The sequence below is a fragment of the Patella vulgata genome, chromosome 2 (assembly GCF_932274485.2).
Source record: "Patella vulgata chromosome 2, xgPatVulg1.2, whole genome shotgun sequence".
NCBI lineage: Eukaryota > Metazoa > Mollusca > Gastropoda > Patellidae > Patella > Patella vulgata.
In genome coordinates, this window is record NC_065880.2 from 38,168,841 (window position 1) to 38,187,838 (window position 18,998).

At 34.8% G+C, this 18,998-nt stretch overlaps 1 long non-coding RNA gene across 1 annotated transcript; it reads left to right on the top strand.

The window, feature by feature from the left end:
- Positions 1-7,711: 7,711 nt before the first annotated feature.
- Positions 7,712-17,740, top strand: LOC126812335 (uncharacterized). Its single transcript, XR_007675888.2, has 4 exons — positions 7,712-8,205; positions 10,741-10,961; positions 15,867-15,986; positions 16,338-17,740. It is a non-coding gene; the product is annotated as an uncharacterized LOC126812335 (long non-coding RNA).
- Positions 17,741-18,998: the final 1,258 nt, after the last annotated feature.

Consider the following 18,998-nt stretch of genomic DNA (forward strand, 5'->3'; position numbering starts at 1 on the left):
ACAGAGTTTAACAATAAAGAGAATGTGATACGCTTGTTTTTCTAGTTTGTAATATTTTCTAGAAAATTATATTAGTATAATTTAAGGTCTCTTGTTAGATCCCGGTGTTGGCCAAGAAAGTTCGGCGAATTTTCCAGCGTGCCCCCCCTCCCCCTTGTCAGTGGTGCATGATGGAGGGCCTGACAAGGAACAGTGTCTAGTCGTTCGGATGGGACGAAAAGCCGAGGTCTTGTGTGCACGTAAAAGAAACCTTGGCAGTTGGAATTCGAAATAAGGGTAGACCGTATCGCAAACAAAATTTCCTTCATAGCATACTACAAGTCCGTTTTCATTAATCCAGCCAAGGTGCAGACCAGTATAGGACGTTAAACCCAATTTCACAAAAAATATCATTTAACCATACTGTACGGCGTTGGTGTAAAATATAATGTAGTTGACTGCACATTTATTTAGGATATTTGGAATTTCATTTCTAATCAAATCTAACATAATTCATTACGAACTCTTTGCGAATACTAACGCCCATTGTCAGGTTTGTCGATTGCTTACCTTGTGAGTTGTTTTTTTTCATTTTGTGTGAAACCTGTATCACTATAGTCCCGGGACAGCATAACGTAGTGGACCGGACCAGATTAAGACCAATAGAGGCCCTAAGCACTTAGATGATTTTGGTGCCCCCGCTTTCAAAATGCAAACAATAATAAACCATGAAGGTAACAGTAAGAAAAGACAAAAAACAATAAAAAACTAATTAAAGGTTCTTAATTAATTTTTAAATTAAATATTTTGAATTTTTCATCTACCAAAGGAGACATTCTGTGGCGCTCCATTCCCCATGATCATGATGCCCTAAGCACGTGCTTATTTTGTTTAACGGTTAATCCACCACTGCTTATGGCTGCCCCCGGATCCATTCAGTTTTATTATCTGTTTACTAACAATGTTAATGTGGGAGGTGAATGGACTCAAAACAATTCGTCGAATAGATATATGTTAGCTTTGTAATTATTCATTGTCGTAAGGAAATGGATACAATTGACATTGCTAATAAAATGTCGAGAAACCCTTGAATAATTTCATTTAGATCGAAGACTAGGACAGATAACACGTTAGCGGAGTAAGTATCTTTCTTTACAAATATATACCCCCACACCTCGGAAAAATACGTCCAATTAAAAAGATTAACCACTGATTTTATGTTTTTATGTACATGTATGGTAATAGAAAGTAAAAATGGCGATTCATAATTCTAAACAGCAGAAAAACTCGCTAATACTAATCACATATTATCTTGTATAACCACTTGATTTTTTTTTCAGGCAACGAATCCTAGAAGCTTTCAAAATGGTATTCTCTCAGAAACTAGGGACTGCAAAAATTGGAGCTGTGCTTTTATTGATTTCGTTTATAATTGCTTTAATTGGAACCTTATCGCCATCATGGTATAAAAGTCGAAACTCAACTTCTGGAATTTGGATGTTTTGTCTAGGACCTGGAGAATTTGAGAATTGTGGTTCAATCAATTTAGCTTAGTTGTTATGTGCATGAGTCAAAATGTCTGCTTCTAATTTAATCGTGAACATTAAATTAATATAGATAATAAATAACACTTAGATATTACGGAGACAATAATAGATGGCGTAATTATAGAGCTGGTCCATTTTACGTGATTTTACTATACATTTTTGTTTTCCAGGGATATAAAAACTAGGTTCTAGAACTGTGATGATAATTGTCATTTGATGGGTTCACACATAGTAAATTTAAACGTTTTTTGTACTTTTCTAAAAGAATTATACTAGAAGAATTAGGAGAATTTATAATTGAAAGAATATATAATTAGACGAATTTATAATTAGACGAATTTATAAAGTCACGGTTGATTAATTTTATATTTTTTCATGTTTTTAAGATTGGTATTTGGCTGTCCTGAGTTTAGCGGCAATTGGAGTTATCTTACTGTTTATATCAACAATCGCAGCTTTTTGTGCTACCGGTCGAGCGGTTGCCGCTATTTTGGGTATATTGGGAGGTAAATACACTAGTTTAATTTATTGTAAGAAGAACTTTGTATCATAACGCTACCCTTACATTGAATCATTGTAAACTGCACTGGTTGGTATATCTTGATATATCTAAATGATAGTATTCAATATTTCTGGTATTTGTTTAAATCAAATCAAATCAAATTGTAAAGACATTCATTATAAGTTAACTTTTATTCAAAATATTGAGCTATTCTAAAATATGTCGCCAATGTATTTCCCAGTTAATGAGTTATGGCTAGTTGTGTATATGTAATGAGTGATCTGCATGATACAAGCTTATAGACTTATAGTTTTTTTTAGTTTTTCAAAAAAATCGAAGAGATAGGAACCGCTGGCATTTGAATTAATGACACTTTAGACCGCTAAAATTTATGATTTATCTGAAAAGTGTTATTTCGTTATTTAGAAACTTGTAGATTGTGGTGAAATTAAGATAAACTAATGTAAACTTCAAATGGCCATACGTTTTGGACCAATTTTATATGATTTGATTAGACTGATTTTGATTGTACACGGACTTGTTGCCCATTTCAGAATACTTACTTAATTAAACACTATTTTTTTATCTTGAAGTCAGTTAAGAATAATTGCTCGACATTTATTTTCTTTATTTAAAGGGCTGTTGGTTATAGTATCTGTTGTCGTTTACTATGTGAAACAGAATGAAGCTGTGTCGACATTCAGTGAATTACTCTACTGGGGTTTCTATTTGTCCGGGATATCCGGAGGTCTTGGTTTTATAGGCGCATTGCTCTTAATACCCGGTCAAAAACAAAATACCGTTTCAACTTATTAATAATTATAGTGTATTTCTGATTTGTTGTGATAGCTCTTCTATATATAATTGACCTACATAATTGTTACTGTACATGCTTGAAAACGTTGTCGCACAAATAAATTAAGTTGTTGTTTGTCCATGTTATAATTCGTTAGTATATAGGACCTTCAAATGCTAGGCGATATATCCATTTCGGGAAAAAAATTATATTAACAGTCTACTATTTGGCACCCAAATAGCTTTCATATCTATTGAGTTCATGCAAATTAAGAACTAGTTTTATATACTATTTATATACAGAGTTTAACAATAAAGAGAATGTGATACGCTTGTTTTTCTAGTTTGTAATATTTTCTAGAAAATTATATTAGTATAATTTAAGGTCTTTTGTTAGATCCCGGTGTTGGCCAAGAAAGTTCGGCGAATTTTCCAGCGTGCCCCCCCCCCTTGTCAGTGGTGCATGATGGAGTGCCTGACAAGGAACAGTGTCTAGTCGTTCGGATGGGACGAAAAGCCGAGGTCTCGTGCGCACGTAAAAGAAACCTTGGCAGTTGGAATTCGAAATAAGAGTAGACCGTATCGCAAACAAAATTTCCTTCATAGCATACTACAAGTCCGTTTTCATTAATCCAGCCAAGGTGCAGACCAGTATAGGACGTTAAACCCAATTTCACAAAAAATATCATTTAACCATACTGTACGGCGTTGGTGTAAAATATAATGTAGTTGACTGCACATTTATTTAGGATATTTGGAATTTCATTTCTAATCAAATCTAACATAATTCATTACGAACTCTTTGTGAATACTAACGCCCATTGTCAGGTTTGTAGATTGCTTACCTTGTGAGTTGTTTTTTTTTTCATTTTGTGTGAAACCTGTATCACTATAGTCCCGGGACAGCATAACGTAGTGGACCGGACCAGATTAAGACCAATAGAGGCCCTAAGCACTTAGATGATTTTGGTGCCCCCGCTTTCAAAATGCAAACAATAATAAACCATGAAGGTAACAGTAAGAAAAGACAAAAAACAATAAAAAACTAATTAAAGGTTCTTAATTAATTTTTAAATTAAATATTTTGAATTTTTCATCTACCAAAGGAGACATTCTGTGGCGCTCCATTCCCCATGATCATGATGCCCTAAGCACGTGCTTATTTTATTTAATGGTTAATCCACCACTGCTTATGGCTGCCCCCGGATCCATTCAGTTTTATTATCTGTTTACTAACAATGTCAATGTGGGAGGTGAATGGACTCAAAACAATTCGTCGATGCCCATGAAATAATTTCAGATAGCTCTATTTGCATTGCCTGTTCAACATCCGACCCTCTAAAATTTCTCTCTTTTAAGAGTCATATCTATGGATTTTCTTTATAGTATCTTAAATTTTGTCTTCACAAAAAGGGACGTAACTCTTTCAGTACTTTATCCCATACGGACACAGGGCGAAAGTTTTTTTTAATCTTTCTGTTCCTTTCCCTTTTTTCCCGGCCTTTTGCATGTCGATTTTTGTTGTTTTTTGGTGTAGAATCAAGAAAAGGGTTTGAAAATACATTTTTGTCAGATTTTGGTGAATATTCATGATTTTGAGGCGGAAGGATACGAGGGTTGGAGAGTTGATTAGGTTGAAATATGGGACGGAAAATTGTATGTTTGTGGTCTTTACTTCCAGTTTGTGTGCTTTTGTTGCCACATGTTGCTCCATCTGGGGTAGAAAGCGTTCTACCCAACAAAAATTTGGGAAAAAGTTAGACCCGGTCTAAAAGACGAGAGTTAACAATAAAGCCAATAGGGAAATCATTGGTGATCTGTGGCAATATGGAGTGTTGCGGCTATCCCTTTTTCCTGGGGGTGTAGCGAGGGGGCCACAACTGGGCTTTATCTATAAGAACAAAATACCAAACCACCACTCTTTAGGCGCCATCTTTATTCTCCGACCTCGAGCCTCATTATCAACCAACACAAATACCAGACACAAAGTGTCTGGTTAATCGAATATAAACATAAGATATTTGCCTAAAAGGGGGAAAATGGAATATGCCAATATTCCTACTCGACAGGAGGCAGACCACAATTAAATTGTGTTAGTCTACACCGAATATTTACCTGTTTTGATATGCTACTTCAAGTTTGTGTATCTCAAAATTTCATAAACAAGTTGGAGCAAGGACATAACCATTTGTTGCCCTGTGTGTAATTAAAAGCGTTTAGCTCAACGAAAATTTGGGGAAAAGTTGAGCCGGACACAGAAACCAGAATTAATATCGAAGTCAACGGGGAAATTAATGGTGGCGTGCCTCAATACGTGACAGAGGCATGGTTATTTATGTGGTTGATTATCCAGTCTCATATGTGGAGAATTGATTCGGACCCTGCGTACGTTGAAGACTATAAAGCGTTTTGTTTTTTTATGTCGTGATGTGATGTCGCCCTTCATAAGGCGACAATCCGACACCACGACAACCCGACAACCCGACAACCCGACATCACGACTTTTTAACCCGACAATACGACATTTTCACCCGACAGTAGGACGTTAAACCCCATTTCATTTCATTTCATTTTCCTACTTTTCTGCACCAATCGGTCTATTGGAGATAGGCATACACTATGCAGAGTGATATGACGGAAATTTTCAATGGACCGTGGCATTTCTTCATCGAAGAGGGATTCTTTTATGTGCACACCAATGTGTACACAGGAGCTTGTTTTTTTTTTTGTCCCATCTACATAATTAGACACTGCTCTTTGCCAGGCCCTTTGGCCTGCTCTACCGACAGGGAGAAACCACGTTGCAAAATCCCGGGGAACTTCCTTGACCAACACCAGGATCAGTGTATATAATCATAGTATTGAGAGAATATGACCGACAACCCGACAACCCGACATCACGACATTTTAACCTGACAATACGACATTTTTACTCGACATTACGATATTTTTAATGTCGTTGTGTAGGGTGAAAATATCGTATTGTCGGGTAAAAATGTGATGTCGGGTTGTCGTAGTGTCGGGTTAAAATGTCGTGATGTCGGGTTGTCGCCTTATGAAGGGCGAAGCCACGATATCACGTCATGATACCAATCAGCCACCATAGTTTTCGGCGACAGAGATTACTATGTATTCAGAATTATCGCCAATTGATCTTGACATTCAAATTAAAATCTATTTGGACCATTAATATAATTTTGAAATGAAATGAGTTTTATAGTCCTACTTTTCTGCACCAACCATAATATTTATAGGTGTTTGAAACAAAGTCGGCCTTTAAGTTTTCAGTCGAAGTTTGTAAAACTTGGTGGCATGACGCATTCAGTAGGACACTACTGAATTTCAATATTTTTTCCGCTTCAAAAGTTCTAACTTCAAACGAAGTGAAAGCCTGTGGTGATTGTGATGTAGGACAAAGTGCTCAGCTGATTTTTAAGATCTTTGTGAGATTGTACATTGGGTCATAATTAAAGAAGAACTCGTATTTCGTGGGGTTATTTATTCTCTTTATATATATTTACTTTTACGTGGTTTTCAAAATTTGGGAGACTTGTTGACAATGACGACTTCTGTCGTGGCCCCCACCTATGTTTCAATAACGAATTTATTATGGACGTTCCTTATAACATGTATGTTTATTAATATGGAGAAGTATCCCAATTTGTCTTTATGACGGTTTTCAATACTTACATTTATTTGGTTGCTGTCATTGAATTAACATATATTGCGACATAGACCAATTATAACTAATTGTATGGCATATTTATATAGATTGTAAAAAATGAGACAAAGGTGTTTTCTATCCATGGTTAATGTTGAATCCTGGATTAAGCAGATCAGAGTTTTTGAAAGATATTTTTCAAATTTGCATGGATTTTGTATTAGTCGATTTGAGTTCATGAGATGACAAATCTTATCGATTTTCAGCGTTTAGTTCCGGAGTTACCCCCTTTTCCGAAGACCCCATGAGCGCGAAAGAGGCTACAGTTTTTAACGAATTTCTTTCATATTCAATGTGAAGCATTGGAACAAAAAGAAGAATGAGACCTATCGATTTTCTCAGTTCTACGCCCATCTCTGGCAAAATGTGGGCGTATTTTGCATGGCAACCACTTGTTTACGTTTGTCACAACGGTTGAATGCCGAATTATTGATGTTGTGATCTAGTTCTATCGACCAGCTATATTATAAATGTTGTTGCAGATTGATTTTTCCTGACGTATTAAACATTAATAGGCTGACCCGTGTAGAGAAAATTTTCTCTACAGAAAGTTGGACTCGACACGGCGAATGCGCACGCTTCAGTGGCTTGTCTCGAAGTGATTTCTCGCTAACTACGCAGTATGATAATACTCAGCGCTTGAGTCTATGAGACTATCAATAGGCATCGCACGTGCAATTCTCTACACATCTATCAACTATTACAGCCGTAAAAAATCTATTGTTGACGAGTCTGAATAGCAGTCATGTTTAGCTGGTTATTACAGCAGCTTTAGAAATTACTTTCGTTTTATTTTTTAAATTGTGTCATCATTAACTGTACCTTGAAGAGCGGCACCATTTGGTTTAGTACAAATAATATCTCTGAAACACTTGCGTTAGGCAAGAACATGATACTAGCAGTAGTTTCATTTTACTTTTACAACGTTCTTAAAACAATTGTTGAGTTGCCTAACGTGCGTTTTTCTAAATTCAATTTCTTGTTCCAGCTTTCTATTATGTTTCGTAAAAAAAGTAGTCTTGATTATCCCGGCCAGTCAATCAGACGTAGAATGGTCGGTAGACTGGTTAAGCGAGACTAATTTCAAAACAAGGGCACGTAACCTATGTTTTACTTACAAGTGCCCGGATGTTATGACCGACACTTGTAACCATTTTTCAATCTATTATTTATGGATGGTTAAATGGTCATAGCTTATTAAGTACAACATGACCGTTTATTTAGTGACTATAACTGTGCGAAACTGATTTAAGGCTTGGTGTATATATAAATATTGTGTTGTAATTGTCGAGATATTTGGAGATATTTATTTATTGTGGAAATTCTGCATTGAACTGGGGTTTAACGTCCTACCTTTTCAGCCCCAACCTTTAAATTCGGAGATATACCGCTCTCAACTTCAGTGTATATGTACGATTAAATTTTAAAAAGAAAAAAACAACAAACAAAAACATATCGACCGCACATGTTCTCTCATGCATGAACTGTTATTGGAGTTATTGGCTATGAGTTAGACGTGATAAAGCAAAATGTATATATAGGTTAACCAGATATATAACTATATACATCGTCCATAAAAGGTGTATTACTCCTAGAGTAACTCGGACATTTTTATTTACATCTAGAAAGAAGACGACTAGGATTAGTAACCAGTTATCGAGGTAGGGATCTCTCTTTATAAATACATATACGTCCATTTAAAAAAATAAATAAAATCCACCATAATATGGTTTTGTTCAGGTATTATAACAGGAAGAAATATGGCGATTGACGATTACTAAACAGCAGACGAAAAATCACTAATATTTATCACCGACTTTCATTTACATCTAATTCTATATTCTAGAGGGGGATATTAATAACGAAATATATAACTTCCATCATATGGAAATAAAGGCCTGCTTTCAAGAATATGCGTATCATTTGTATTTGAAATGATGTCTTGCTTTTGTGCATTTTTCCTTTACTACATTAAATGTTTTTTGTTCTTTTGTACTATTTTCATTCTGTTTTTAATAATGTGTATACTGGTCTGAATGGGCGTATTGATACAATAAAATCTTATCTTGTGCGATCACCCGATTGAATATGGATTTATTAGAAAGAGATTAAATGAACTGTCTGTAACTCGCATTAAATATATTTGTATCCATTCGTTAAATGGCATTTAGTAATTGGAACATAGTCAAATAACACATAAGTGTTATATGCTTGATAACGACTTGTGAAATCTTGTTGAAACGTCGCAGTGAAATAAACCACAGTAATTGTTATCCATAAATAGTGTGTTATTTGATTGTATCCATTCGATTGAATATTATTGCTACCGAGACGGTATGCGTATGTTTTAGGCACAGTTATCGACAATATCTTGAAATGTTTCTGGAGTTATCACGTCTGTCCCTGGATTGAAAGCTTCCGTGTGCGTGCGTGGTGGACATGGTCAGGGACAGTTTACTTTAGCCTTTATTTCCAATTATGGAGATCATAAGTGTACCGAACGGTTCCACAACAAACCAATACATCCTGGTTCAATAACCACGAAAGTTTTTTATAAAGCTGAATGTAATTGGTGCAAAACAAAACTGGCAGTTTGTGAACTGAATTATAAATCTCCCCAAAGCAAACAATGTTAATAATCTAACCCGTGTAGCAAAAGAAGAAATGATTCTCTAACAAATATAATCCTTGAGTGGCATTTTGCGATTGAGCACATTAAAAAAAAACTAATAAAATAGAAAATGGTCAAGATAAATAGAAAGATCTTTTTAATATTACGAATACACTTTTGGATCCAAATTACGGCGAAACTGAACTGCCAGATAGTGTTCCTCCGGAGCGACCTCCAGATAATGTTCCCCCGGAGCAACTTCCAGATACGGTTCCTTCGGAGCCAAATTTTTCCGAAATTAGCTGGTGTTACTAAAGCTACCATATCTGATAATGTAGTCCTACTAATTTATCGAATGTAGCAATTTTCTACGATTTCCGTCCTGTGTCTTAACTGGAAGTTTCGAAATTAGTCAAACAATCTGCCACGATATCGTGCATTTTACATGTAGACCCCTTACCCACGCCACTTTTGAAAAAGAAAGTTTCCAAGTGTTATACCTGTTATCATGACTGATATCTTAGTAATATTTATATAAAAAAAATACGGTTAGCAGTAAAAGAAATCTTGAGAAAAAATACCGCTCTGTATGCAACCTAAGCTTCATTTCCAAATGATTAACGGAAGAATTCCAGAGTTCGTATGGGGATTTCCATAGTACTGAAACTGCTATGGTCCGTGTTCACAACGATATCAATATGACTTTAGACAATAATAATATGATTGTTTCTGCCCATACTGTTAGATCTGTAGCATTTCATACGGCGGACCATGCTACTCTCCTCCATCAGAGTTCAATGATTTTGTGGAAATACTCTGTCACGCTTGGACCAATTTCATTTAGTCTTTATACCAAACCCCTCTGTCATATACAAGTAGTCAGAAAACATGGCCTATCATTTCACATATACGCTGACAACACCGAACTATGCATTTCATTTAAACCTATTCAGTGTGATTTTAAACTCTCCAAATTCAACCTCGAAACTTTTATTCAGGATATCAAGATTTGGATGGGCAACAACTTTCTAAAACTCAACTTCCATATTATGTAAGACTGAATACCTTGTGATTGATTTGAGGCAAGTTTGATCAAATTAAACTGTGACCCCTCTATTGCTGCAGGAGACATCTCGATCTCACTATCAAAATCAGCAAGGAACATCGGTTTAACATTTGATTCTAATTCTTATTTGTAGAATTGGTTATATCATCTCAGAAACATTATAGTCAAATACGCAAATGTCTATCAATTGACGCTACAAATACCATAATTAATTGTTAGCTAGTTACCTCTCGTTTAGATTAGTTTAATTCTTCGTTAGTTGGTATTAATCGGCAGCTCGGCTTATAACTGGGGCACCATATACTAGATCACACATCTCCAGTCTTGTATAAATAAAACTCGCTACTAGTAGTGTTTAGAACTGATTCTAATATTTTATTATTAACTTTTTAATGTCTGAATTATCTTACACCCTCTGATATTTTCAATCTTATAGGTCGATTTATTTCGTTGTTAATTGCCCCTTTCTATGCCGTAATAATATTCAAATGAGTGTTGTGTAGTTGAATTTATTTTCAGGGAACGAACTTTAGAAGCTTCCAAAATGGGATTCTGTGAGAAACCACTGACTGCAAAAATTGGAACTGTTCTTTTAACCATTTCGTATTTAGTTTCTTTAACTGGCACCTCATCACCATCATGGTTTAAATCTGGAGACATGACTTATGGACTTTGGACGGATTGTCAAGGACCCGGAGAATTTCAGAATTGCGGTTCGAACGATTTAGCTTCTAAACAAGGTACAATTATTAAATATTACTTCGTTCAGCTGTTAACATGCGCATGCGCATGACTTAAAGCATCCACTTATAATTTTGGATCACGTAAAAGTGAAAATGTTATTATCCTTGGGTGTAAGCTGTTTTTTTTCACGAAAGTTAACGATTCCTTATTATCCTTGGGTGTAAGCTTAGTATTGTTTTTTTTTTCACGAAAGTTAACGATTCCTTTAAATTAAACCATATAAATGCGGGTATTATTACAAACAAAAACAGAAAATTGATAACATGGGCATAGTACGTGTGGAATTACATGAAAAACATCACGCAAGAGTAGACATATTCTCCTCGTGCACGGCATACGCCCCACTAAAAAATTGGATATATATTGTGCAACAACTTTTATCACTTCAAATACATGTATGCCTTTACGCGTACAGACTGTATGATTTGATGAAAGAGTTGGACTAAAACATATTCAAACTAATTTATCCATCAAAAGTTTGCTTCAAATCACACTTAAAAACATTTTAATCCCAAGGAAACTATCCCTTGCCGTTAGAATCCATTTATATCAATTATGTATTGAGGGAGAAACTGTTTTCCACCTGTTAGTCGCTGTCCATTTGCCATAGATATCGAAGTCTAAGTAAATTCTTGAATTATCATTTGCCATCTTATTTTATGTTCTCACAACCCTTAGCCATTAGATCAACAAATAAGAAGCACCCATTACGTAACCCGAGCTGACAGGCTGTCAGTTAGGGACACCCTTACATTTTTGTCTCGTGGCATCCCATGAGTGTTTTTGTGGAAATCCAGTATTGTTGTAGTAAAATTGGGTATCTCTACTTTTAATAAATACCAAATATACCATACTTTTATTGGAAATAACTATTCTATGAATAGTTTGGTGGAAACGTATCTTTAAATCGTGATCACGAAAAGAACTGTCCGATCACGCCGTTGCTTCAGAAATGTGGATGTTTTCACAAAAACATGAACTCTTAAATATTACTTTTATGTATACGTCAGAATCCTGTAAAACGGGATGGCATTGCTTATTGCGATACAATCAATAACATATCAAATTTGGCTGATTTTCGACGGAAATAGACCGGAACTTCCCGTCGAAATGGCCGCTTCCCTTTAGACCATGTTCGACTGAAAGGTATACGTAAATCCTTGTTTTAACGCGTTTTAGTTTTTTGGATAATTAATATTGGAGAAGGATGTCCGGGTATTTTTCTACCCCGTATTGTGCATGTAATCATATATTGGCATAACATTATCTTCCTTTACATTACTTCATATTTCTTTTCTTTCCTTTCTATGCCCACTTACAGAATATAACAAAATGGTTCCGCATAGGTAACTTTCAATGTCTGTATATCCGTATGTTTCTCTTACTGATGTTCTATTTACTGATTGGCCGAAAAGTTCATTCAGATTTTCCGGCGTGGTTTCCCCTTGTCAGTGATGCAAGATGGAGGGCCTGACAAGGACAGCTGTCTAGTCGTTCGGATGGGACGAAAAACCGAGGTCCCGTGTACACATTGGCGTGCACGTAAAAGATTCCTTGGCAGTTGGAATTCGATATAAGAGTAGGCCGTAGCGCCGCTGCCCGTGCAAAATTTCCCTCATAGCACACTGTATGGTGTATGCCCGTCTTCATTAGCCCAGGTTAGGAGCAGAACAGTAGGACGTTAAACCTCATTTCATTTCATTTCATTTCTATTTACTGATGTTTTTATCTGCCCATCTATACATCCCCCGTTTAGACATTCATTGTGGCTGCTTTATTCAGACTTTAAAGGACAATATTGGTGTCAGTCATTATCACCACATATGTGATAGAACTGGTTAAACAAGTTCCAAATATAATTTTAACACAACGATTATTGCTCATAGCACACTGTATGGCGTATGCCAGTCTTCATTAGCCCAGGTTAGGAGCAGAACAGTAGGACGTTAAACCTCATTTCATTTCATTTCTATTTACTGATGTTTACATCCCCCGTTTAGACATTCATTGTGGCTGCTTTATTCAGACTTTAAAGGACAATATTGGTGTCAGTCATTATCACCACATATGTGATAGAACTGGTTAAACAAGTTCCAAATATAATTTTAACACAACGGTTATTGTTACGATAGATGCGTTATGACGATTTCAACAAACGGGAGTGACGAACGCAAAAAGAAAACACGAGTTATCCTTCTATATAACTGACTGAAGTGACGAGTGATAACAGATACATGGGCGAATTTCTGCCTACTAATAATTCACTCGAAGACCAAAAGTTGTTATATGAGATTATGGGAGGATATCTGAAAATTCAAAAAATAATGGACTGTCACTAGATAAGACAAAACAAGAAAAATAGAAAAAGTCCGTGCATTACCATGTTTTTATTAAGTATAAAATAAATAAAAACAAGTGAATGTACGGACTATTTCTATTTTTCTCGTTTCACCATTATCTAGTGACATTAGTTTCTTTTTTGAAGTATCAGATATCCACTCACAGCCTCACATAACAACTTTTGATTATTAGTGAGCAGAAATTCGCCCGTGTATCTGTTATCAATCGTCACTTCAATCAGTTATATAAAGGGATAACTCGCTCGTGTTTTCCTTTTGCGTTCGTCACTTCCGTTTCTTGAAATCGTCATAGCGCGCTTATCGTAGCAATGATCTCTGTGTTAAAATTATATTTGGGACGTGTTTAACCAGTTTTATCACATGTGATAATGACTGGCACCAACGTTTTTATTGTTCTGTGTGACATTAGTTTAAAAGGACATGGCCAGATATTTTAGCTGTGTTTAACTATGCAGTTTACCATACAGACTGGTCTCGTTAATAGCTGTCACTGGTCCAAATACATCACGTCTAAACGTAGTATTTGTATATTTTGCTACATTCTCGAAGAGTGGTGTGTGCGTCAGGTCCAGTGTATGGTCGCGGCGTGCATTTGATTGATTTAATTACTATTTATTTGAATGGAGTCGTTTATTCTAACAGTAATTTCTTTCGAGCGAAGATTGCCTCTAGAGTGAATATTTGGGAATAGTTCAAGCGAACGATTTTCATTAGTCAACTAGAGTTTGAAATCAAAAGGCATACATTGTCAAATCGTTTATTCACCAGTTTGATCTGCGAATGTACGCGCGTATCGCCGCTTACAGCACATTAGGCAGTAGTCGCCATTCACGTTCGACCTCAGTATAAATGGCTCGTTACTCACTTGGGCACGAACTTGTAACCGCAATTAGCTGGACCACATTGGGATCGACGGTGAATGATTTGAAAAACAGCGGTGTTGTTAACGTGTACGTCAAAAACGACTTGTCAGTTGGAATTCGACAAAGAGTAGGCGGCGACACTGCTGGCCAGCAATAACTCCCTCACGATACAGTGGCACGGTGTATGCCCGTCTTCATTAGAGACTTTTGGCAAGCGGATTTTTCCCATCCGTATCCCGTATCCGTATCGTATACGTGATACGTTGCGTCAATGTAGTTTTAGAGTTTTGGCAGATTTTAGCAATTTTTGATTTCACTAGTGTATTATTTCAGAAAGTTTAGCCCATAGATCAACCAGTATGCAGACAGGCGGGAAAAATATGAAAATTTCGAGAAAAACCCATCAAAAATGATGATTAAATTCCAGTCGTTATCACTGTTAAAATCACATCAAATATACACCTTCGTGTTTTAGGATACACACAGATTCATAAAAATGCTATGATGCAACATTTCAGCGTCTAAAAGTAGCAAAAAAAGACGGGAAAAAGACGACAGTGTTATACGGACCATTTCCGTATGAAAGCCGTTCCATACGTGCTGCCGTATCCGTGTGCCGTATCACGTATGAGAAATACACAGACATTGATGACGTCACACGCAAAATCCATACGGATACGCGATACGGACCAGGAAATTACGCTTGCCAAAAGTCTCTAATATCCCAGTTGCAGTACGTTAAGCCCCATTTCATTTCATTTTTTTTTCATTCTAGCTGGTGATCAACAGTAAACTGTCCTGATATCCCCAAATTCTACAAGCCTCTTTATCTATACTTTATATCATAATATCACCCACATCAAGATTACATAAACAAATGAATAACATTTTCTAAAAAAAAAAAGGCAAGATATAGTTTCATGAAACTTTAGACTTTTTTCATTGCACAGGAGAAGGGTGTAATTTATACAAAAAAACCCATAGACAACCTTCATTACATAATATAATCTGTAATCTGATCCAGGATGGGTTTTGTTTGTATTCTAGTCTGTATAGTCTATCAAAAGTATTCTACGTCGAATATCTGATGAATGCGGTACTACACAGGGGGTAAGGGATCTGACAAGACATTTTTAAAAAAATTGAATTTTTCTATGTCCAATATCCTGCGGATCTCTTGTTACTGGTGAAAACCACCACAGAATAAAACCTTGTAGAATATACTTTCCCCACATCTTACAAAATGATAATATAAACTATTAATGTTCCAGCAAAATAAATAGAAAATGTTTCATAAATGTTTCATTGTTCAACTTTTCTAGTTGTAATGCCTAGCTAAATAGCTAGCATAGATATGTTTACATCTTAGCACAAAAAGGGTCAAGTAAGTCTTTATGTTAATTTTTTCGTGGTCATTTGAAATATCTTTTTTAGATAGCACAAGGACAATAAAAGATGACGTAATTATATATTTCGAGAGCAGCTCGATTTTAAGTGATTTGACTGCCATGTTTTTTGGGGCGATCCTAATTAGATTGCATGCGATTTATTTTTCTAAAACACCTGATACCAATTCTCAGTTGACAGAGTTCACAAACCTATATTGTATTTTTGCATTCATAATTATTTATAAATAGAAGTCACATTTTATTAACTATTTGTTTTGTTTATTACATAGATTGGTTTTATGCTGTCCTGAGTTTAGCAACAATTGGAGCTGTCTGTCTGATTGTTGCAAATGTCGTAGGCTTTTTCTCTTCCAATCGAATGATTCCCGCTGTATTTGGTATATTAGGAGGTAAATATACTGGTTTATTTTATTGTAAGAAGAACTTTTTATCACCACACTCGCTCGCTATTATAAACAATTAATTAAATATCTTTTCTTGGCCCTTTAAAGAGAAGGTATGACAGAAGACCATTATTTATCTAAAAATGTTATTTAGTTACAGGTGTAATTGGGAGAAACTTATGTAAACTTCAAATGACCATACCTTTTGCAACAACATTATGTGTTTTGGTTAGATTGGTTTTCATTGTACACAGACTGAAACACTATAAATATCTTTAATCGGGTGTTTTGCTCATTTAAACACTATATTTATCTTTATAATAATACTTGCTCGGTATTTCTTTTGTTTATTTAAAGGGTTGCTGCTTTTAATATCTGTTGTGATTTACGGAGTGAAGCAGAATGAACTTAATGGATCACTTTACTGGGCTTTCTACTTAACCGCAATAGCCGGATTTCTTGGTTTTATAGGCGCATTGCTTTTAATACCAGGTCAAAACAAAAGTAACGTTTCAGGCTAATGTACATGTATATCTACTGACGTGTTAGCAGGACCTTCAAATGCTTGGCGATATATCCATTCCAGGTATACATATTGGCAGTGCTGTATTTGAGACAAAATTTTCTTTCATGTCACTTGCTGTCCTTGTAAATAACGACTTGGTAAAGAGAGCTCGCCATTAGATATCGAATTTTAATGGGGATAATATATGGTTATTATTTAATTTTGTTCCCCGATGTTATTGTTATTATTTATTTAGTTTAAGTATTGATTTGAAATAAACTAAATAAATAATATATTTATTTAAATAATATATTAAAATGACCTGACGATTCGTTTGATAACGGTGAAGGTACTAGCCAAAAATTCAATTTTTAGCATTTTTTTCTCTAATATTTGCTCATAGGCATAACCTTTTCAAATCAATACTTAAACTAAATAAATAAATATAAAAATTTATTTTAATATATATCTTTTTTTGTTTGGTATTTATTTTACTGTATATACAAACTTGTAAATGAAATGTAATACCATTTTTCTTCTTAATACGATATCATCAAATTTGACTTATACTAAATCATTTAATAGTTTGTGTAAATGTGCTATTTGACCAAGAATAGTTTTCCAAATGAGAAACAAGTCGTCCAAATATCTTTTTAATTTCTCTTTGATGTAGTTTCTAGTAATACCAAATCTGTTTTTAGTTATTTTATATAATTTTTCTTCTAAAAATCCCATTGCAAGGTTACTAAAATACACACAAGGAACCTGTTTTATATATTGATATGCATAAAGAACTTTGTGTTTGTGTATTATATACATTGTCATAAAGAATGTGTTGTATATACATATATACATAAATAACTTTGTTTTATATTATTTATGTATATAAATAACTCGGTTTTATATATGTAATACGTTATATTTTTATATACATGTACATAACAACAGATTTTAAAACTAATGAGAATGTGATATGTTTGTTTTCTGGTTTGTAATATTTTCTAAAACAAATCATAAATTTAACCTCAGTTATTAAAGGAGACGTCTCAATTTTCATTAGGGCTCCGGGAACAATGTTCGTTATAATATACAAATCAAACGTGAAAAATATGAAGAATCTAAAAGATTTGAATATTGGGCTCTTTGGAAATAATCGCCAAAACAGTTTATAAGGGATGGGGATACGGTAACTCTTTTATAGCGTCCGCCTACAATTGTTGATTGGGTGACTACCGGATAATATACACTGTTAAAAATAAATGTAAAATTACAGTGAAAAATATGTAATTTATTTAACATAACGCGGTTAAAATACCACTGCATGTTTTTATACTTTAAATTTACTGTATTCGTGTGGTAACATGGGATTACCGTAAAAAATTGGTAAATTAACAATAAAATTGTAGTTTTACAAGTTAGAACTGTATTTTTATTACATGTAATCTGTAATAACACCACTGCATGTTTTTATACTATAAATTTACTGTATTAGTGAGGTAACATGGGATTACTGTGAAAGAAAATGGTAATTTAACAATACAAGTGTAGTTTTACAAGTTAGAACTGTATTTTTATTACATGTATCTGTATTGATACAGCTATGTTGGTTAAAAGTACATGTATGTTGTATTTTAACTGTTTATGGAGTAATTCTACTATTCAAACATGTTTAAATACGGGATATATTTGTGTACAATTTACAGGAAACGTATAATTGTACATCTCTTTAGAACTTTAACATTGATAGACCTTTGAAGGGCTTTATTACTTTTCGTCTATAGTCCACTTATGAGGGGGTCACGAGGGCTAAGTGGGTAAGACGTTGGCTCGCTAGCCTGGAGGTTGGGTATTCGATCCCTGCATTCCCTCTTTGGCCACATGTAATATTACATCAAACGTAATATAGAAATACAACCATATGTCAGTTTACATTATGTGAGCTGTATATTAAAAGAAATGTCATTTGAAATAGTATTTTTACAACAAATTGTAAATTTACTGTCAAATGGTGTTCAAATCAGTTATTTCCCTTCGACCACATATCGAATTTTGTGCGAAATATTTACTGTTATGTCAGTAAGATTAGCCTATTTTAGAGAAATAGGTTATTTAAAATCTGAATGCACCTAACTGGCGTATGAACACAGTGATATGCCATACATAGGGTTGTGTGGAACATTTTGTTTCGTGTCATGTCTCCTACACTTCCCATTGTAAGAAGCAGAACAGTAGGACGTTAAACGTCATTTTATTTAATTTCTTTCCATTATCGAATGATGTTTTGCATGCTCGGCTGAAAGGTCCGCAAAACCTTTAAGTGTTTGCCAGGATCGAACCTAGGGCTACTTAGCCGAGTGGGGAAAAACGAATTTCCTATAAAAAATGTCACCTTTTCAAAGTATATTTCAAGTAAATATACACTTTAAATTGTATTTTAACCGTAAAATGACTGGCAGAAAGTTGCCAGTAAAATCGCTGTATTTTAACACTGGCTTGTAAATGTACCCCTAAGC